The sequence below is a fragment of the Amia ocellicauda genome, chromosome 8, assembly GCF_036373705.1.
Source record: "Amia ocellicauda isolate fAmiCal2 chromosome 8, fAmiCal2.hap1, whole genome shotgun sequence".
Taxonomy (NCBI): Eukaryota; Metazoa; Chordata; class Actinopteri; order Amiiformes; family Amiidae; genus Amia; species Amia ocellicauda.
The window spans coordinates 8004363-8024909 of NC_089857.1; the positions used below are offsets into that span (position 1 = coordinate 8004363).

At 43.3% G+C, this 20547-nt stretch overlaps 17 non-coding genes across 17 annotated transcripts; all 17 read right to left on the reverse strand.

The window, feature by feature from the left end:
- Positions 1–761: 761 nt before the first annotated feature.
- LOC136757831 (5S ribosomal RNA) lies at positions 762–880 on the reverse strand. Its single transcript, XR_010819648.1, has one exon. It is a non-coding gene; the product is annotated as a 5S ribosomal RNA (ribosomal RNA).
- Positions 881–1946: 1066 nt separating this feature from the next.
- On the reverse strand, positions 1947–2065 carry LOC136756788 (5S ribosomal RNA). The gene has a single exon (XR_010818848.1). It is a non-coding gene; the product is annotated as a 5S ribosomal RNA (ribosomal RNA).
- Positions 2066–3131: 1066 nt separating this feature from the next.
- Positions 3132–3250, reverse strand: LOC136756792 (5S ribosomal RNA). Its single transcript, XR_010818852.1, has one exon. It is a non-coding gene; the product is annotated as a 5S ribosomal RNA (ribosomal RNA).
- Positions 3251–4305: 1055 nt separating this feature from the next.
- LOC136757388 (5S ribosomal RNA) lies at positions 4306–4424 on the reverse strand. The gene has a single exon (XR_010819416.1). It is a non-coding gene; the product is annotated as a 5S ribosomal RNA (ribosomal RNA).
- A 1055-nt stretch (positions 4425–5479) lies between these two features.
- LOC136757832 (5S ribosomal RNA) lies at positions 5480–5598 on the reverse strand. The gene has a single exon (XR_010819649.1). It is a non-coding gene; the product is annotated as a 5S ribosomal RNA (ribosomal RNA).
- Positions 5599–6664: 1066 nt separating this feature from the next.
- Positions 6665–6783, reverse strand: LOC136757633 (5S ribosomal RNA). Its single transcript, XR_010819578.1, has one exon. It is a non-coding gene; the product is annotated as a 5S ribosomal RNA (ribosomal RNA).
- Positions 6784–7838: 1055 nt separating this feature from the next.
- LOC136756654 (5S ribosomal RNA) lies at positions 7839–7957 on the reverse strand. Its single transcript, XR_010818722.1, has one exon. It is a non-coding gene; the product is annotated as a 5S ribosomal RNA (ribosomal RNA).
- Positions 7958–9012: 1055 nt separating this feature from the next.
- LOC136757490 (5S ribosomal RNA) lies at positions 9013–9131 on the reverse strand. The gene has a single exon (XR_010819507.1). It is a non-coding gene; the product is annotated as a 5S ribosomal RNA (ribosomal RNA).
- Positions 9132–10196: 1065 nt separating this feature from the next.
- On the reverse strand, positions 10197–10315 carry LOC136755951 (5S ribosomal RNA). The gene has a single exon (XR_010818058.1). It is a non-coding gene; the product is annotated as a 5S ribosomal RNA (ribosomal RNA).
- A 1066-nt stretch (positions 10316–11381) lies between these two features.
- Positions 11382–11500, reverse strand: LOC136756630 (5S ribosomal RNA). The gene has a single exon (XR_010818702.1). It is a non-coding gene; the product is annotated as a 5S ribosomal RNA (ribosomal RNA).
- A 1065-nt stretch (positions 11501–12565) lies between these two features.
- Positions 12566–12684, reverse strand: LOC136755952 (5S ribosomal RNA). Its single transcript, XR_010818059.1, has one exon. It is a non-coding gene; the product is annotated as a 5S ribosomal RNA (ribosomal RNA).
- A 1066-nt stretch (positions 12685–13750) lies between these two features.
- On the reverse strand, positions 13751–13869 carry LOC136757159 (5S ribosomal RNA). The gene has a single exon (XR_010819200.1). It is a non-coding gene; the product is annotated as a 5S ribosomal RNA (ribosomal RNA).
- Positions 13870–14924: 1055 nt separating this feature from the next.
- Positions 14925–15043, reverse strand: LOC136757834 (5S ribosomal RNA). Its single transcript, XR_010819651.1, has one exon. It is a non-coding gene; the product is annotated as a 5S ribosomal RNA (ribosomal RNA).
- A 1055-nt stretch (positions 15044–16098) lies between these two features.
- On the reverse strand, positions 16099–16217 carry LOC136757186 (5S ribosomal RNA). The gene has a single exon (XR_010819226.1). It is a non-coding gene; the product is annotated as a 5S ribosomal RNA (ribosomal RNA).
- A 1055-nt stretch (positions 16218–17272) lies between these two features.
- LOC136757050 (5S ribosomal RNA) lies at positions 17273–17391 on the reverse strand. Its single transcript, XR_010819097.1, has one exon. It is a non-coding gene; the product is annotated as a 5S ribosomal RNA (ribosomal RNA).
- Positions 17392–18457: 1066 nt separating this feature from the next.
- LOC136757275 (5S ribosomal RNA) lies at positions 18458–18575 on the reverse strand. Its single transcript, XR_010819310.1, has one exon. It is a non-coding gene; the product is annotated as a 5S ribosomal RNA (ribosomal RNA).
- Positions 18576–19641: 1066 nt separating this feature from the next.
- LOC136756256 (5S ribosomal RNA) lies at positions 19642–19760 on the reverse strand. The gene has a single exon (XR_010818352.1). It is a non-coding gene; the product is annotated as a 5S ribosomal RNA (ribosomal RNA).
- Positions 19761–20547: the final 787 nt, after the last annotated feature.

The window sequence follows — 20547 nt, forward strand, 5'->3', positions numbered from 1 at the left end:
TTAATTGACATGCTGTATGAAACTGAAAGGAGGTTGCATCACTATGATGCATAACATTGCATGTATTGTATTTTCAAGTGTGTGCATTCATCCTGTTGTCATTTTGTTTTGAAAGCAGAAGAATCATTCAACAGGTTGCTGAGACAAATGTAAACCAGTAAAACATATGAAGAGAAACAAACCTTGAATATAAGTTCAGTTGTTTAAACATTTGACAAACTATGGTGAGGGAATAAGAAAACACACAAATCCAGCAGCTCCTGTATTTCAATACACCAGAACCCAATATTATTGGCGAGTCGGGTAGTCCATCATCACAGTTCGAGGGCAGGCATCATTTCAGTAATTTCATCCCGTTGCATTCACATCCGTGCCTTGAATGAGATTGAATGTGATCTTTGCTCTCAAGTATGTTCCCAAGTTTTACACTTTCGTGCTTTGCATGAATGGGAATGGAACCGTGTGTGTTGAATGAGGCTCCTTGTGAGCACTGAACTTTGTCCGGTGGAGTTCCTTTTTGTGTTGCTGTAAATGTGTCATTTCTCGATGAGAAAGATTAGGCAACATTTAGTCACTTCTAGCCATGATGCTCAATTTATTTACGAATGTACCCTAGTTACTAGGGACCGTTTACGTTGGAGAACAAGATCTATTGTATGCCTGTGTATTTGGGGAAGTCAAATCTGAAATAATGATGAAATTGCGTGTATCCAAAGTTAAAACTCGTGATTTGTCGCCCTCTGGTGTGTAAAAGATGCAAAAGCTTACAGCACCTGGTATTCCCAGGCGGTCTCCCATCCAAGTACTGACCAGGCCCGAGCCTGCTTAGCTTCCGAGATCGGACGAGATCGGGCGTATTCAGGCTAGTATGGCCGTAAGCCAGGGAGGTTGTCCCTGACGCTCTACTTAAAGGGAAGGCAATATCCGTTTCTGCCGCTCATACTTGCAGTTGAACTGTCTCTCTATTCTAAAGTCCGGGACACACCAGCGCGCCGCAGATAGTCCCTGCTAACACGCCACGTTGTGGCAACGTTGTGCGTTAGCTGGGGTGCCACACCAGACCGGAACTATATTTTACAAAACGAACACATTGTCTTGATAATACAGCTGTAATTGAGTGCCTGACACGCCAGTCAAGCGCAATCTTGAGAAGGTGTGCATTTCAGTAAGGATTTCAATTGACATGCAGTATGAAACTGAAAGGAGGTTGCATCACTATGATGCATAACATTGCATGTATTGTATTTTCAAGTGTGTGCATTCATCCTGTTGTCATTTGTTTTTGAAAGCAGAAGAATCATTCAACAGGTTGCTGAGACAAATGTAAACCAGTAAAACATATGAAGAGAAACAAACCTTGAATATAAGTTCAGTTGTTTAAACATTTGACAAACTATGGTGAGGGGGTAAGAAAACACACAAATCCAGCAGCTCCTGTATTTCAATACACCAGAACCCAATATTATTGGCGAGTCGGGTAGTCCATCATCACAGTTCGAGGGCAGGCATCATTTCAGTAATTTCATCCCGTTGCATTCACATCCGTGCCTTGAATGAGATTGAATGTGATCTTTGCTCTCAAGTATGTTCTCAAGTATGTTCCCAAGTTTTACACTTTCGTGCTTTGCATGAATGGGAATGGAACCGTGTGTGTTGAATGATGCTCCTTGTGAGCACTGAACTTTGTCCGGTGGAGTTCCTTTTTTGTTGCTGTAATTGTGTCATTTCTTGATGAGAAAGATTAGGCAACATTTAGTCACTTCTAGCCATGATGCTCAATTTATTGACGAATGTACCCTATTTACTAGGGACCGTTTACGTTGGAGAACAAGATCTATTGTATGCCTGTGTATTTGGGGAAGTAAAATCTGAAATAATGATGAAATTGCGTGTATCCAAAGTTAAAACTCGTGATTTGTCGCCCTCTGGTGTGTAAAAGGTGCAAAAGCTTACAGCACCTGGTATTCCCAGGCGGTCGCCCATCCAAGTACTAACCAGGCCCGAGTCTGCTTGGCTTCCGAGATCGGACGAGATCGGGCGTATTCAGGCTAGTATGGCCGTAAGCCAGGGAGGCTGTCCCTGACGCTCTACTTAAAGGGAAGGCAATATCCGTTTCTGCCGTTCATACTTACAGTTGAACTGTCTCTCTACTCTAAAGCCCGGGACACACCAGCGCGCCGCAGACAGTCCCTTCTTACACGCCACGTTGTGGCAACGTTGTGGCAACGTTGTGCGTTAGCTGGGGTGTCACACCAGACCGGAACTATATTTTACAAAACGAACACATTGTCTTGATAAAACAGCTGTAATTGAGTGCCTGACACGCCAGTCAAGCGCAATCTTGAGAAGGTGTGCATTTCAGTAAGGATTTCAATTGACATGCAGTATGAAACTGAAAGGAGGTTGCATCACTATGATGCATAACATTGCATGTAGTGTATTTTCAAGTGTGTGCATTCATCCTTTTGTCATTTTGTTTTGAAAGCAGAAGAATCATTCAACAGGTTGCTGAGACAAATGTAAACCAGTAAAACATATGAAGAGAAACAAACCTTGAATATAAGTTCAGTTGTTTAAACATTTGACAAACTATGGTGAGGGGTTAAGAAAACACACAAATCCAGCAGCTCCTGTATTTCAATACACCAGAACCCAATATTATTGGCGAGTCGGGTAGTCCATCATCACAGTTCGAGGGCAGGCATCATTTCAGTAATTTCATCCCGTTGCATTCACATCCGTGCCTTGAATGAGATTGAATGTGATCTTTGCTCTCAAGTATGTTCCCAAGTTTTACACTTTCGTGCTTTGCATGAATGGGAATGGAACCGTGTGTGTTGAATGAGGCTCCTTGTGAGCACTGAACTTTGTCCGGTGGAGTTCCTTTTTGTGTTGCTGTAATTGTGTCATTTCTCGATGAGAAAGATTAGGCAACATTTAGTCACTTCTAGCCATGATGCTCAATTTATTTATGAATATACCCTAGTTACTAGGGACCGTTTACGTTGGAGAACAAGATCTATTGTATGCCTGTGTATTTGGGGAAGTCAAATCTGAAATAATGATGAAATTGCGTGTATCCAAAGTTAAAACTCGTGATTTGTCGCCCTCTGTTGTGTAAAAGATGCAAAAGCTTACAGCACCTGGTATTCCCAGGAGGTCTCCCATCCAAGTACTGTCCAGGCCTGAGCCTGCTTAGCTTCCGAGATCGGACGAGATCGTGCGTATTCAGACTAGTATGGCCGTAAGCCAGGGAGGGTGTCCCTGACGCTCTACTTAAAGGGAAGGCAATATCCGTTTCTGCCGCTCATACTTGCAGTTGAACTGTCTCTCTACTCTAAAGTCCGGGACACACCAGCGCGCCGCAGACAGTCCCTGCTAACACGAAACGTTGTGGCAACGTTGTGCGTTAGCTGGGGTGCCACACCAGACCGGAACTATATTTTACAAAACGAACACATTGTCTTGATAAAACAGCTGTAATTGAGTGCCTGACACGCCAGTCAAGCGCAATCTTGAGAAGGTGTGCATTTCAGTAAGGATTTCAATTGACATGCAGTATGAAACTGAAAGGAGGTTGCATCACTATGATGCATAACATTGCATGTAGTGTATTTTCAAGTGTGTGCATTCATCCTGTTGTCATTTTGTTTTGAAAGCAGAAGAATCATTCAACAGGTTGCTGAGACAAATGTAAACCAGTAAAACATATGAAGAGAAACAAACCTTGAATATAAGTTCAGTTGTTTAAACATTTGACAAACTATGGTGAGGGGGTAAGAAAACACACAAATCCAGCAGCTCCTGTATTTCAATACACCAGAACCCAATATTATTGGCGAGTCGGGTAGTCCATCATCACAGTTCGAGGGCAGGCATCATTTCAGTAATTTCATCCCGTTGCATTCACATCCGTGCCTTGAATGAGATTGAATGTGATCTTTGCTCTCAAGTATGTTCCCAAGTTTTACACTTTCGTGCTTTGCATGAATGGGAATGGAACCGTGTGTGTTGAATGAGGCTCCTTGTGAGCACTGAACTTTGTCCGGTGGAGTTCCTTTTTGTGTTGCTGTAATTGTGTCATTTCTCGATGAGAAAGATTAGGCAACATTTAGTCACTTCTAGCCATGATGCTCAATTTATTTATGAATATACCCTAGTTACTAGGGACCGTTTACGTTGGAGAACAAGATCTATTGTATGCCTGTGTATTTGGGGAAGTCAAATCTGAAATAATGATGAAATTGCGTGTATCCAAAGTTAAAACTCGTGATTTGTCGCCCTCTGTTGTGTAAAAGATGCAAAAGCTTACAGCACCTGGTATTCCCAGGCGGTCTCCCATCCAAGTACTGTCCAGGCCTGAGCCTGCTTAGCTTCCGAGATTGGACGAGATCGTGCGTATTCAGACTAGTATGGCCGTAAGCCAGGGAGGGTGTCCCTGACGCTCTACTTAAAGGGAAGGCAATATCCGTTTCTGCCGCTCATACTTGCAGTTGAACTGTCTCTCTACTCTAAAGTCCGGGACACACCAGCGCGCCGCAGACAGTCCCTGCTAACACGAAACGTTGTGGCAACGTTGTGCGTTAGCTGGGGTGCCACACCAGACCGGAACTATATTTTACAAAACGAACACATTGTCTTGATAATACAGCTGTAATTGAGTGCCTGACACGCCAGTCAAGCGCAATCTTGAGAAGGTGTGCATTTCAGTAAGGATTTCAATTGACATGCAGTATGAAACTGAAAGGAGGTTGCATCACTATGATGCATAACATTGCATGTATTGTATTTTCAAGTGTGTGCATTCATCCTGTTGTCATTTTGTTTTGAAAGCAGAAGAATCATTCAACAGGTTGCTGAGACAAATGTAAACCAGTAAAACATATGAAGAGAAACAAACCTTGAATATAAGTTCAGTTGTTTAAACATTTGACAAACTATGGTGAGGGGGTAAGAAAACACACAAATCCAGCAGCTCCTGTATTTCAATACACCAGAACCCAATATTATTGGCGAGTCGGGTAGTCCATCATCACAGTTCGAGGGCAGGCATCATTTCAGTAATTTCATCCCGTTGCATTCACATCCGTGCCTTGAATGAGATTGAATGTGATCTTTGCTCTCAAGTATGTTCCCAAGTTTTACACTTTCGTGCTTTGCATGAATGGGAATGGAACCGTGTGTGTTGAATGAGGTTCCTTGTGAGCACTGAACTTTGTCCGGTGGAGTTCCTTTTTGTGTTGCTGTAATTGTGTCATTTCTCGATGAGAAAGATTAGGCAACATTTAGTCACTTCTAGCCATGATGCTCAATTTATTTACGAATGTACCCTAGTTACTAGGGACCGTTTACGTTGGAGAACAAGATCTATTGTATGCCTGTGTATTTGGGGAAGTCAAATCTGAAATAATGATGAAATTGCGTGTATCCAAAGTTAAAACTCGTGATTTGTCGCCCTCTGGTGTGTAAAAGATGCAAAAGCTTACAGCACCTGGTATTCCCAGGCGGTCTCCCATCCAAGTACTGACCAGGCCCGAGCCTGCTTAGCTTCCGAGATCGGACGAGATCGGGCGTATTCAGGCTAGTATGGCCGTAAGCCAGGGAGGGTGTCCCTGACGCTCTAGTTAAAGGGAAGGCAATATCCGTTTCTGCCGCTCATACTTACAGTTGAACTGTCTCTCTACTCTAAAGCCCGGGACACACCAGCGCGCCGCAGACAGTCCCTGCTAACACGCCACGTTGTGGCAACGTTGTGGCAACGTTGTGCGTTAGCTGGGGTGCCACACCAGACCGGAACTATATTTTACAAAACGAACACATTGTCTTGATAAAACAGCTGTAATTGAGTGCCTGACACGCCAGTCAAGCGCAATCTTGAGAAGGTGTGCATTTCAGTAAGGATTTCAATTGACATGCAGTATGAAACTGAAAGGAGGTTGCATCACTATGATGCATAACATTGCATGTAGTGTATTTTCAAGTGTGTGCATTCATCCTGTTGTCATTTTGTTTTGAAAGCAGATGAATCATTCAACAGGTTGCTGAGACAAATGTAAACCAGTAAAACATATGAAGAGAAACAAACCTTGAATATAAGTTCAGTTGTTTAAACATTTGACAAACTATGGTGAGGGGGTAAGAAAACACACAAATCCAGCAGCTCCTGTATTTCAATACACCAGAACCCAATATTATTGGCGAGTCGGGTAGTCCATCATCACAGTTCGAGGGCAGGCATCATTTCAGTAATTTCATCCCGTTGCATTCACATCCGTGCCTTGAATGAGATTGAATGTGATCTTTGCTCTCAAGTATGTTCCCAAGTTTTACACTTTCGTGCTTTGCATGAATGGGAATGGAACCGAGTGTGTTGAATGAGGCTCCTTGTGAGCACTGAATTTTGTCCGGTGGAGTTCCTTTTTGTGTTGCTGTAATTGTGTCATTTCTTGATGAGAAAGATTAGGCAACATTTAGTCACTTCTAGCCATGATGCTCAATTTATTTACGAATGTACGCTAGTTACTAGGGACCGTTTACGTTGGAGAACAAGATCTATTTTATGCCTGTGTATTTGGGGAAGTAAAATCTGAAATAATGATGAAATTGTGTGTATCCAAAGTTAAAACTCGTGATTTGTCGCCCTCTGGTGTGTAAAAGGTGCAAGAGGTTACAGCACCTGGTATTCCCAGGCGGTCTCCCATCCAAGTACTGACCAGGCCCGAGCCTGCTTGGCTTCCGAGATCGGACGAGATCGGGCATATTCAGGATAGTATGGCCGTAAGTCAGGGAGGCTGTCCCTGACACTCTACTCAAAGGGAAGGAAATATCCGTTTCTGCCGTTCATACTTGCAGTTGAACTGTCTCTCTACTCTAAAGCCCGGGACACAGCAGCGCGCCGCAGACAGTCCCTGCTAACACGCCACGTTGTGGCAACATTGTGCGTTAGCTGGGGTGCCACACCAGACCGGAACTATATTTTACAAAACGAACACATTGTCTTGATAATACAGCTGTAATTGAGTGCCTGACACGCCAGTCAAGCGCAATCTTGAGAAGGTGTGCATTTCAGTAAGGATTTCAATTGACATGCAGTATGAAACTGAAAGGAGGTTGCATCACTATGATGCATAACATTGCATGTATTGTATTTTCAAGTGTGTGCATTCATCCTGTTGTCATTTTGTTTTGAAAGCAGAAGAATCATTCAACAGGTTGCTGAGACAAATGTAAACCAGTAAAACATATGAAGAGAAACAAACCTTGAATATAAGTTCAGTTGTTTAAACATTTGACAAACTATGGTGAGGGGGTAAGAAAACACACAAATCCAGCAGCTCCTGTATTTCAATACACCAGAACCCAATATTATTGGCGAGTCGGGTAGTCCATCATCACAGTTCGAGGGCAGGCATCATTTCAGTAATTTCATCCCGTTGCATTCACATCCGTGCCTTGAATGAGATTGAATGTGATCTTTGCTCTCAAGTATGTTCCCAAGTTTTACACTTTCGTACTTTGCATGAATGGGAATGGAACCGTGTGTGTTGAATGAGGCTCCTTGTGAGCACTGAACTTTGTCCGGTGGAGTTCCTTTTTGTGTTGCTGTAATTGTGTCATTTCTTGATGAGAAAGATTAGGCAACATTTAGTCAATTCTAGCCATGATGCTCAAATTATTTACGAATGTACCCTAGTTACTAGGGACCGTTTACGTTGGAGAACAAGATCTATTGTATGCCTGTGTATTTGGGGAAGTCAAATCTGAAATAATGATGAAATTGCGTGTATCCAAAGTTAAAACTCGTGATTTGTCGCCCTCTGGTGTGTAAAAGATGCAAAAGCTTACAGCACCTGGTATTCCCAGGCAGTCTCCCATCCAAGTACTGACCAGGCCCGAGCCTGCTTAACTTCCGAGATCGGACGAGATCAGGCGTATTCAGGCTAGTATGGCCGTAAGCCAGGGAGGCTGTCCCTGACGCTCTACTTAAAGGGAAGGCAATATCCGTTTCTGCCGTTCATACTTACAGTTGAACTGTCTCTCTACTCTAAAGCCCGGGACACACCAGCGCGCCGCAGACAGTCCCTGCTAACACGAAACGTTGTGGCAACGTTGTGCGTTAGCTGGGGTGCCACACCAGACCGGAACTATATTTTACAAAACGAACACATTGTCTTGATAATACAGCTGTAATTGAGTGCCTGACACGCCAGTCAAGCGCAATCTTGAGAAGGTGTGCATTTCAGTAAGGATTTCAATTGACATGCAGTATGAAACTGAAAGGAGGTTGCATCACTATGATGCATAACATTGCATGTATTGTATTTTCAAGTGTATGCATTCATCCTGTTGTCATTTTGTTTTGAAAGCAGAAGAATCATTCAACAGGTTGCTGAGACAAATGTAAACCAGTAAAACATATGAAGAGAAACAAACCTTGAATATAAGTTCAGTTGTTTAAACATTTGACAAACTATGGTGAGGGGGTAAGAAAACACACAAATCCAGCAGCTCCTGTATTTCAATACACCAGAACCCAATATTATTGGCGAGTCGGGTAGTCCATCATCACAGTTCGAGGGCAGGCATCATTTCAGTAATTTCATCCCGTTGCATTCACATCCGTGCCTTGAATGAGATTGAATGTGATCTTTGCTCTCAAGTATGTTCCCAAGTTTTACACTTTCGTGCTTTGCATGAATGGGAATGGAACCGTGTGTGTTGAATGAGGCTCCTTGTGAGCACTGAACTTTGTCCGGTGGAGTTCCTTTTTGTGTTGCTGTAATTGTGTCATTTCTTGATGAGAAAGATTAGGCAACATTTAGTCACTTCTAGCCATGATGCTCAATTTATTTACGAATGTACCCTAGTTACTAGGGACCGTTTACGTTGGAGAACAAAATGTATTGTATGCCTGTGTATTTGGGGAAGTCAAATCTGAAATAATGATGAAATTGTGTGTATCCAAAGTTAAAAATCGTGATTTGTCACCCTCTGGTGTGTCAAAGGTGCAAAAGCTTAAAGCACCTGGTATTCCCAGGCGGTCTCCTATTCAAGTACTGACCAGGCCCGAGCCTGCTTGGCTTCCGAGATCGGACGAGATCGGGCGTATTCAGGCTAGTATGGCCGTAAGCAAGTGAGACTTTCCCTGACGCTCTACTTAAAGGGAAGGCAATATCCGTTTCTGCCGTTCATACTTACAGTTGAACTGTCTCTCTACTCTAAAGCCCGGGACATACCAGCGTGTCGCAGAAAGTCCCTGCTAACACGCCACGTTGTGGCAACGTTGTGGCAACGTTGTGCATTAGCTGGGGTGCCACACCAGACCGGAACTATATTTTACAAAACGATCACATTGTCTTGATAAAACAGCTGTAATTGAGTGCCTGACACGCCAGTCAAGCGCAATCTTGAGAAGGTGTGCATTTCAGTAAGGATATCAATTGACATGCAGTATGAAACTGAAAGGAGGTTGCATCACTATGATGCATAACATTGCATGTATTGTATTTTCAAGTGTGTGCATTCATCCTGTTGTCATTTTGTTTTGAAAGCAGAAGAATCATTCAACAGGTTGCTGAGACAAATGTAAACCAGTAAAACATATGAAGAGAAACAAACCTTGAATATAAGTTCAGTTGTTTAAACATTTGACAAACTATGGTGAGGGGGTAAGAAAACACACAAATCCAGCAGCTCCTGTATTTCAATACACCAGAACCCAATATTATTGGCGAGTCGGGTAGTCCATCATCACAGTTCGAGGGCAGGCATCATTTCAGTAAATTCATCCCGATGCATTCACATCCGTGCCTTGAATGAGATTGAATGTGATCTTTGCTCTCAAGTATGTTCCCAAGTTTTACACTTTCGTGCTTTGCATGAATTGGAATGGAACCATGTGTGTTGAATGAGGCTCCTTGTGAGCACTGAACTTTGTCCGGTGGAGTTCTTTTTGTGTTGCTGTAATTGTGTCATTTCTCGATGAGAAAGATTAGGCAACATTTAGTCACTTCTAGCCATGATGCTCAATTTATTGACGAATGTACCCTAGTTACTAGGGACCGTTTACGTTGGAGAACAAGATCTATTGTATGCCTGTGTATTTGGGGAAGTAAAACCTGAAATAATGATGAAATTGTGTGTATCCAAAGTTAAAACTCGTGATTTGTCGCCCTCTGGTGTGTAAAAGGTGCAAAAGCTTACAGCACCTGGTATTCCCAGGCGGTCTCCCATCCAAGTACTGACCAGGCCCAAGCCTGCTTGGCTTCCGAGATCGGACGAGATCGGGCGTATTCAGGCTAGTATGGCCGTAAGCCAGGGAGGCTGTCCCTGACGCTCTACTTAAAGGGAAGGCAATATCCGTTTCTGCCGATCATACTTACAGTTGAACTGTCTCTCTACTCTAAAGCCCGGGACACACCAGTGCGCCGCAGACAGTCCCTGCTAACACGCCACGTTGTGGCAACATTGTGGCAACGTTGTGCGTTAGCTGGGGTGCCACACCAGACCGGAACTATATTTTACAAAACGAACACATTGTCTTGATAATACAGCTGTAATTGAGTGCCTGACACGCCAGTCAAGCGCAATCTTGAGAAGGTGTGCATTTCAGTAAGGATTTCAATTGACATGCAGTATGAAACTGAAAGGAGGTTGCATCACTATGATGCATAACATTGCATGTATTGTATTTTCAAGTGTGTGCATTCATCCTGTTGTCATTTTGTTTTGAAAGCAGAAGAATCATTCAACAGGTTGCTGAGACAAATGTAAACCAGTAAAACATATGAAGAGAAACAAACCTTGAATATAAGTTCAGTTGTTTAAACATTTGACAAACTATGGTGAGGGGGTAAGAAAACACACAAATCCAGCAGCTCCTGTATTTCAATACACCAGAACCCAATATTATTGGCGAGTCGGGTAGTCCATCATCACAGTTCGAGGGCAGGCATCATTTCAGTAATTTCATCCCGTTGCATTCACATCCGTGCCTTGAATGAGATTGAATGTGATCTTTGCTCTCAAGTATGTTCCCAAGTTTTACACTTTCGTGCTTTGCATGAATGGGAATGGAACCGTGTGTGTTGAATGAGGCTCCTTGTGAGCACTGAACTTTGTCCGGTGGAGTTCCTTTTTGTGTTGCTGTAATTGTGTCATTTCTCGATGAGAAAGATTAGGCAACATTTAGTCACTTCTAGCCATGATGCTCAATTTATTTACGAATGTACCCTAGTTACTAGGGACCGTTTACGTTGGAGAACAAGATCTATTGTATGCCTGTGTATTTGGGGAAGTAAAATCTGAAATAATGATGAAATTGTGTGTATCCAAAGTTAAAACTCGTGATTTGTCGCCCTCTGGTGTGTAAAAGGTGCAAAAGCTTACAGCACCTGGTATTCCCAGGCGGTCTCCCATTCAAGTACTGACCAGGCCCGAGCCTGCTTGGCTTCCGAGATCGGACGAGATCGGGCGTATTCAGGCTAGTATGGCCGTAAGCCAGGTAGGCTGTCCCTGACGCTCTACTTAAAGGGATGGCAATATCCGTTTCTGCCGTTCATACTTACAGTTGAACTGTCTCTCTACTCTAAAGCCCGGGACACACCAGTGCGCCGCAGACAGTCCCTGCTAACACGCCACGTTGTGGCAACGTTGTGGCAACGTTGTGCGTTAGCTGGGGTGCCACACCAGACCGGAACTATATTTTACAAAACGAACACATTGTCTTGATAAAACAGCTGTAATTGAGTGCCTGACACGCCAGTCAAGCGCAATCTTGAGAAGGTGTGCATTTCAGTAAGGATTTCAATTGACATGCAGTATGAAACTGAAAGGAGGTTGCATCACTATGATGCATAACATTGCATGTATTGTATTTTCAAGTGTGTGCATTCATCCTGTTGTCATTTTGTTTTGAAAGCAGAAGAATCATTCAACAGGTTGCTGAGACAAATGTAAACCAGTAAAACATATGAAGAGAAACAAACCTTGAATATAAGTTCAGTTGTTTAAACATTTGACAAACTATGGTGAGGGGGTAAGAAAACACACAAATCCAGCAGCTCCTGTATTTCAATACACCAGAACCCAATATTATTGGCGAGTCGGGTAGTCCATCATCACAGTTCGAGGGCAGGCATCATTTCAGTAATTTCATCCCGTTGCATTCACATCCGTGCCTTGAATGAGATTGAATGTGATCTTTGCTCTCAAGTATGTTCCCAAGTTTTACACTTTCGTGCTTTGCATGAATGGGAATGGAACCGTGTGTGTTGAATGAGGCTCCTTGTGAGCACTGAACTTTGTCCGGTGGAGTTCTTTTTGTGTTGCTGTAATTGTGTCATTTCTCGATGAGAAAGATTAGGCAACATTTAGTCACTTCTAGCCATGATGCTCAATTTATTTACGAATGTACCCTAGTTACTAGGGACCGTTTACGTTGGAGAACAAGATCTATTGTATGCCTGTGTATTTGGGGAAGTAAAACCTGAAATAATGATGAAATTGTCTGTATCCCAAGTTAAAACTCGTGATTTGTCGCCCTCTGGTGTGTAAAAGGTGCAAAAGCTTACAGCACCTGGTATTCCCAGGCGGTCTCCCATCCAAGTACTGACCAGGCCCAAGCCTGCTTGGCTTCCGAGATCGGACGAGATCGGGCGTATTCAGGCTAGTATGGCCGTAAGCCAGGGAGGCTGTCCCTGACGCTTTACTTAAAGGGAAGGCAATATCCGTTTCTGCCGATCATACTTACAGTTGAACTGTCTCTCTACTCTAAAGCCCGGGACACACCAGTGCGCCGCAGACAGTCCCTGCTAACACGCCACGTTGTGGCAACGTTGTGGCAACGTTGTGCGTAAGCTGGGGTGCCACTCCAGACCGGAACTATATTTTACAAAACGAACACATTGTCTTGATAATACAGCTGTAATTGAGTGCCTGACACGCCAGTCAAGCGCAATCTTGAGAAGGTGTGCATTTCAGTAAGGATTTCAATTGACATGCAGTATGAAACTGAAAGGAGGTTGCATCACTATGATGCATAACATTGCATGTATTGTATTTTCAAGTGTGTGCATTCATCCTGTTGTCATTTTGTTTTGAAAGCAGAAGAATCATTCAACAGGTTGCTGAGACAAATGTAAACCAGTAAAACATATGAAGAGAAACAAACCTTGAATATAAGTTCAGTTGTTTAAACATTTGACAAACTATGGTGAGGGGGTAAGAAAACACACAAATCCAGCAGCTCCTGTATTTCAATACACCAGAACCCAATATTATTGGCGAGTCGGGTTGTCCATCATCACAGTTCGAGGGCAGGCATCATTTCAGTAATTTCATCCCGTTGCATTCACATCCGTGCCTTGAATGAGATTGAATGTGATCTTTGCTCTCAAGTATGTTCCCAAGTTTTACACTTTCGTGCTTTGCATGAATGGGAATGGAACCGTGTGTGTTGAATGAGGCTCCTTGTGAGCACTGAACTTTGTCCGGTGGAGTTCCTTTTTGTGTTGCTGTAATTGTGTCATTTCTCGATGAGAAAGATTAGGCAACATTTAGTCACTTCTAGCCATGATGCTCAATTTATTTACGAATGTACCCTAGTTACTAGGGACCGTTTACGTTGGAGAACAAGATCTATTGTATGCCTGTGTATTTGGGGAAGTAAAATCTGAAATAATGATGAAATTGCGTGTATCCAAAGTTAAAACTCGTGATTTGTCGCCCTCTGGTGTGTAAAAGGTGCAAAAGCTTACAGCACCTGGTATTCCCAGGCGGTCTCCCATCCAAGTACTGACCAGGCCCGAGCCCGCTTGGCTTCTGAGATCTGATGAGATCGGGAGTATTCAGGCTAGTATGGCCGTAAGCCAGGGAGGCTGTCCCTGACGCTCTACTTAAAGGGAAGGCAATATCCGTTTCTGCCGTTCATACTTACAGTTGAACTGTCTCTCTACTCTAAAGCCCGGGACACACCAGCGCACCGCAGACAGTCCCTGCTAACATGCCACGTTGTGGCAACGTTGTGCGTTAGCTGGGGTGCCACACCAGACCGGAACTATATATTACAAAACGAACACATTGTCTTGATAAAACAGCTGTAATTGTGTGCCTGACACGCCAGTCAAGCGCAATCTTGAGAAGGTGTGCATTTCAGTAAGGATTTCAATTGACATGCAGTATGAAACTGAAAGGAGGTTGCATCACTATGATGCATAACATTGCATGTATTGTATTTTCAAGTGTGTGCATTCATCCTGTTGTCATTTTGTTTTGAAAGCAGAAGAATCATTCAACAGGTTGCTGAGACAAATGTAAACCAGTAAAACATATGAAGAGAAACAAACCTTGAATATAAGTTCAGTTGTTTAAACATTTGACAAACTATGGTGAGGGGGTAAGAAAACACACAAATCCAGCAGCTCCTGTATTTCAATACACCAGAACCCAATATTATTGGCGAGTCGGGTAGTCCATCATCACAGTTCGAGGGCAGGCATCATTTCAGTAATTTCATCCCGTTGCATTCACATCCGTGCCTTGAATGAGATTGAATGTGATCTTTGCTCTCAAGTATGTTCCCAAGTTTTACACTTTCGTGCTTTGCATGAATGGGAATGGAACCGTGTGTGTTGAATGAAGCTCCTTGTGAGCACTGAACTTTGTCCGGTGGAGTTCCTTTTTGTGTTGCTGTAATTGTGTCATTTCTCGATGAGAAAGATTAGGCAACATTTAGTCACTTCTAGCCATGATGCTCAATTTATTTACGAATGTACCCTAGTTACTAGGGACCGTTTACGTTGGAGAACAAGATCTATTGTATGCCTGTGTATTTGGGGAAGTCAAATCTGAAATAATGATGAAATTGCGTGTATCCAAAGTTAAAACTCGTGATTTGTCGCCCTCTGGTGTGTAAAAGATGCAAAAGCTTACAGCACCTGGTATTCCCAGGCGGTCTCCCATCCAAGTACTGACCAGGCCCGAGCCTGCTTAGCTTCCGAGATCGGACGAGATCGGGCGTATTCAGGCTAGTATGGCCGTAAGCCAGGGAGGCTATCCCTGACGCTCTACTTAAAGGGAAGGCAATATCCGTTTCTGCCGCTCATACTTGCAGTTGAACTGTCTCTCTACTCTAAAGTCCGGGACACACCAGCGCGCCGCAGACAGTCCCTGCTAACACGAAACGTTGTGGCAACGTTGTGCGTTAGCTGGGGTGCCACACCAGACCGGAACTATATATTACAAAACGAACACATTGTCTTGATAAAACAGCTGTAATTGAGTGCCTGACACGCCAGTCAAGCGCAATCTTGAGAAGGTGTGCATTTCAGTAAGGATTTCAATTGACATGCAGTATGAAACTGAAAGGAGGTTGCATCACTATGATGCATAACATTGCATGTATTGTATTTTCAAGTGTGTGCATTCATCCTGTTGTCATTTTGTTTTGAAAGCAGAAGAATCATTCAACAGGTTGCTGAGACAAATGTAAACCAGTAAAACATATGAAGAGAAACAAACCTTGAATATAAGTTCAGTTGTTTAAACATTTGACAAACTATGGTGAGGGGGAAAGAAAACACACACATCCAGCAGCTCCTGTATTTCAATACACCAGAAGCCAATATTATTGGCGAGTCGGGTAGTCCATCATCACAGTTCGAGGGCAGGCATCATTTCAGTTATTTCATCCCGTTGCATTCACATCCGTGCCTTGAATGAGATTGAATGTGATCTTTGCTCTCAAGTATGTTCCCAAGTTTTACACTTTCGTGCTTTGCATGAATGGGAATGGAACCGTGTGTGTTGAATGAGGCTCCTTGTGAGCACTGAACTTTGTCCGGTGGAGTTCCTTTTTGTGTTGCTGTAATTGTGTCATTTCTCGATGAGATAGATTAGGCAACATTTAGTCACTTCTAGCCATGATGCTGAATTTATTTACGAATGTACCCTAGTTTCTAGGGACCGTTTACGTTGGAGAACAAGATCTATTGTATGCCTGTGTATTTGGGGAAGTCAAATCTGAAATAATGATGAAATTGCGTGTATCCAAAGTTAAAACTCGTGATTTGTCGCCCTCTGGTGTGTAAAAGATGAAAAAGCTTACAGCACCTGGTATTCCCAGGCGGTCTCCCATCCAAGTACTGACCAGGCCCGAGCCTGCTTAGCTTCCGAGATCGGACGAGATCGTGCGTATTCAGGCTAGTATGGTCGTAAGCAAGGGAGGCTGTCCCTGACGCTCTACTTAAAGGGAAGGCAATATCCGTTTCTGCCGCTCATACTTGCAGTTGATCTGTCTCTCTACTCTAAAGTCCGGGACACACCAGCGCGCCGCAGACAGTCCCTGCTAACACGAAACGTTGTGGCAACGTTGTGCGTTAGCTGGGGTGCCACACCAGACCGGAACTATATTTTACAAAACGAACACATTGTCTTGATAATACAGCTGTAATTGAGTGCCTGACACGCCAGTCAAGCGCAATCTTGAGAAGGTGTGCATTTCAGTGAGGAATTCAATTGACATGCAGTATGAAACTGAAAGGAGGTTGCATCACTATGATGCATAACATTGCATGTATTGTATTTTCAAGTGTGTGCATTCATCCTGTTGTCATTTTGTTTTGAAAGCAGAAGAATCATTCAACAGGTTGCTGAGACAAATGTAAACCAGTAAAACATATGAAGAGAAACAAACCTTGAATATAAGTTCAGTTGTTTAAACATTTGACAAACTATGGTGAGGGGGTAAGAAAACACACAAATCCAGCAGCTCCTGTATTTCAATACACCAGAACCCAATATTATTGGCGAGTCGGGTAGTCCATCATCACAGTTCGAGGGCAGGCATCATTTCAGTAATTTCATCCCGTTGCATTCACATCCGTGCCTTGAATGAGATTGAATGTGATCTTTGCTCTCAAGTATGTTCCCAAGTTTTACACTTTCGTGCTTTGCATGAATGGGAATGGAACCGTGTGTGTTGAATGAGGCTCCTTGTGAGCACTGAACTTTGTCCGGTGGAGTTCCTTTTTGTGTTGCTGTAATTGTGTCATTTCTCGATGAGAAAGATTAGGCAACATTTAGTCACTTCTAGCCATGATGCTCAATTTATTTACGAATGTACCCTAGTTACTAGGGACCGTTTACGTTGGAGAACAAGATCTATTGTATGCCTGTGTATTTGGGGAAGTCAAATCTGAAATAATGATGAAATTGCGTGTATCCAAAGTTAAAACTCGTGATTTGTCGCCCTCTGGTGTGTAAAAGATGCAAAAGCTTACAGCACCTGGTATTCCCAGGCGGTCTCCCATCCAAGTACTGACCAGGCCCGAGCCTGCTTAGCTTCCTAGATCGGACGAGATCGGGCGTATTCAGGCTAGTATGGCCGTAAGCCAGGAATGCTGTCCCTGAAGCTCTACTTAAAGGGAAGGCAATATCCGTTTCTGCCGTACATACTTACAGTTGAACTGTCTCTCTACTCTAAAGCCCGGGACACACCAGCGCGCCGCAGCCAGTCCCTGCTAACACGCCACGTTGTGGCAACATTGTGGCAACGTTGTGCGTTAGCTGGGGTGCCACACCAGACCGGAACTATATATTACAAAACGAACACATTGTCTTGATAAAACAGCTGTAATTGAGTGCCTGACACGCCAGTCAAGCGCAATCTTGAGAAGGTGTGCATTTCAGTAAGGATTTCAATTGACATGCAGTATGAAACTGAAAGGAGGTTGCATCACTATGATGCATAACATTGCATGTATTGTATTTTCAAGTGTGTGCATTCATCCTGTTGTCATTTTGTTTTGAAAGCAGAAGAATCATTCAACAGGTTGCTGAGACAAATGTAAACCAGTAAAACATATGAAGAGAAACAAACCTTGAATATAAGTTCAGTTGTTTAAACATTTGACAAACTATGGTGAGGGGGTAAGAAAACACACAAATCCAGCAGCTCCTGTATTTCAATACACCAGAACCCAATATTATTGGCGAGTCGGGTAGTCCATCATCACAGTTCGAGGGCAGGCATCATTTCAGTAATTTCATCCCGTTGCATTCACATCCGTGCCTTGAATGAGATTGAATGTGATCTTTGCTCTCAAGTATGTTCCCAAGTTTTACACTTTCGTGCTTTGCATGAATGGGAATGGAACCGTGTGTGTTGAATGAGGCTCCTTGTGAGCACTGAACTTTGTCCGGTGGAGTTCCTTTTTGTGTTGCTGTAATTGTGTCATTTCTCGATGAGAAAGATTAGGCAACATTTAGTCACTTCTAGCCATGATGCTCAATTTATTTACGAATGTACCCTAGTTACTAGGGACCGTTTACGTTGGAGAACAAGATCTATTGTATGCCTGTGTATTTGGGGAAGTCAAATCTGAAATAATGATGAAATTGCGTGTATCCAAAGTTAAAAATCGTGATTTGTCGCCCTCTGGTGTGTAAAAGATGCAAAAGCTTACAGCACCTGGTATTCCCAGGCGGTCTCCCATCCAAGTACTGACCAGGCCCGAGCCTGCTTAGCTTCCGAGATCGGACGAGATCGGGCGTATTCAGGCTAGTAGGCCGTAAGCCAGGGAGGCTGTCCCTGACGCTCTACTTAAAGGGAAGGCAATATCCGTTTCTGCCGTTCATACTTACAGTTGAACTGTCTCTCTACTCTAAAGCCCGGGACACACCAGCGCGCCGCAGACAGTCCCTGCTAACACGCCACGTTGTGGCAACATTGTGGCAACGTTGTGCGTTAGCTGGGGTGCCACACCAGACCGGAACTATATATTACAAAACGAACACATTGTCTTGATTAAACAGCTGTAATTGAGTGCCTGACACGCCAGTCAAGCGCAATCTTGAGAAGGTGTGCATTTCAGTAAGGATTTCAATTGACATGCAGTATGAAACTGAAAGGAGGTTGCATCACTATGATGCATAACATTGCATGTATTGTATTTTCAAGTGTGTGCATTCATCCTGTTGTCATTTTGTTTTGAAAGCAGAAGAATCATTCAACAGGTTGCTGAGACAAATGTAAACCAGTAAAACATATGAAGAGAAACAAACCTTGAATATAAGTTCAGTTGTTTAAACATTTGACAAACTATGGTGAGGGGGTAAGAAAACACACAAATCCAGCAGCTCCTGTATTTCAATACACCAGAACCCAATATTATTGGCGAGTCGGGTAGTCCATCATCACAGTTCGAGGGCAGGCATCATTTCAGTAATTTCATCCCGTTGCATTCACATCCGTGCCTTGAATGAGATTGAATGTGATCTTTGCTCTCAAGTATGTTCCCAAGTTTTACACTTTCGTGCTTTGCATGAATGGGAATGGAACCGTGTGTGTTGAATGAGGCTCCTTGTGAGCACTGAACTTTGTCCGGTGGAGTTCCTTTTTGTGTTGCTGTAATTGTGTCATTTCTCGATGAGAAAGATTAGGCAACATTTAGTCACTTCTAGCCATGATGCTCAATTTATTTACGAATGTACCCTAGTTACTAGGGACCGTTTACGTTGGAGAACAAGATCTATTGTATGCCTGTGTATTTGGGGAAGTAAAATCTGAAATAATGATGAAATTGCGTGTATCCAAAGTTAAAACTCGTGATTTGTCGCCCTCTGGTGTGTAAAAGATGCAAAAGCTTACAGCACCTGGTATTCCCAGGTGGTCTCCCATCCAAGTACTGACCAGGCCCGAGCCTGCTTGGCTTCCGAGATCAGACGAGATCGGGCGTATTCAGGCTAGTATGGCCGTAAGCCAGGGAGGCTGTCCTTGACCCTCTACTTAAAGGGAAGGCAATATCCGTTTCTGCCGCTCATACTTGCAGTTGAACTGTCTCTCTACTCTAAAGTCCGGGACACACCAGCACGCTGCAGACAGTCCCTGCTAACACGAAACGTTGTGGCAACGTTGTGCGTTAGCTGGGGTGCCACACCAGACCGGAACTATATTTTACAAAACGAACACATTGTCTTGATAAAACAGCTGTAATTGAGTGCCTGACACGCCAGTCAAGCGCAATCTTGAGAAGGTGTGCATTTCAGTAAGGATTTCAATTGACATGCAGTATGAAACTGAAAGGAGGTTGCATCACTATGATGCATAACATTGCATGTATTGTATTTTCAAGTGTGTGCATTCATCCTGTTGTCATTTTGTTTTGAAAGCAGAAGAATCATTCAACAGGTTGCTGAGACAAATGTAAACCAGTAAAACATATGAAGAGAAACAAACCTTGAATATAAGTTCAGTTGTTTAAACATTTGACAAACTATGGTGAGGGGGTAAGAAAACACACAAATCCAGCAGCTCCTGTATTTCAATACACCAGAACCCAATATTATTGGCGAGTCGGGTAGTCCATCATCACAGTTCGAGGGCAGGCATCATTTCAGTAATTTCATCCCGTTGCATTCACATCCGTGCCTTGAATGAGATTGAATGTGATCTTTGCTCTCAAGTATGTTCCCAAGTTTTACACTTTCGTGCTTTGCATGAATGGGAATGGAACCGTGTGTGTTGAATGAAGCTCCTTGTGAGCACTG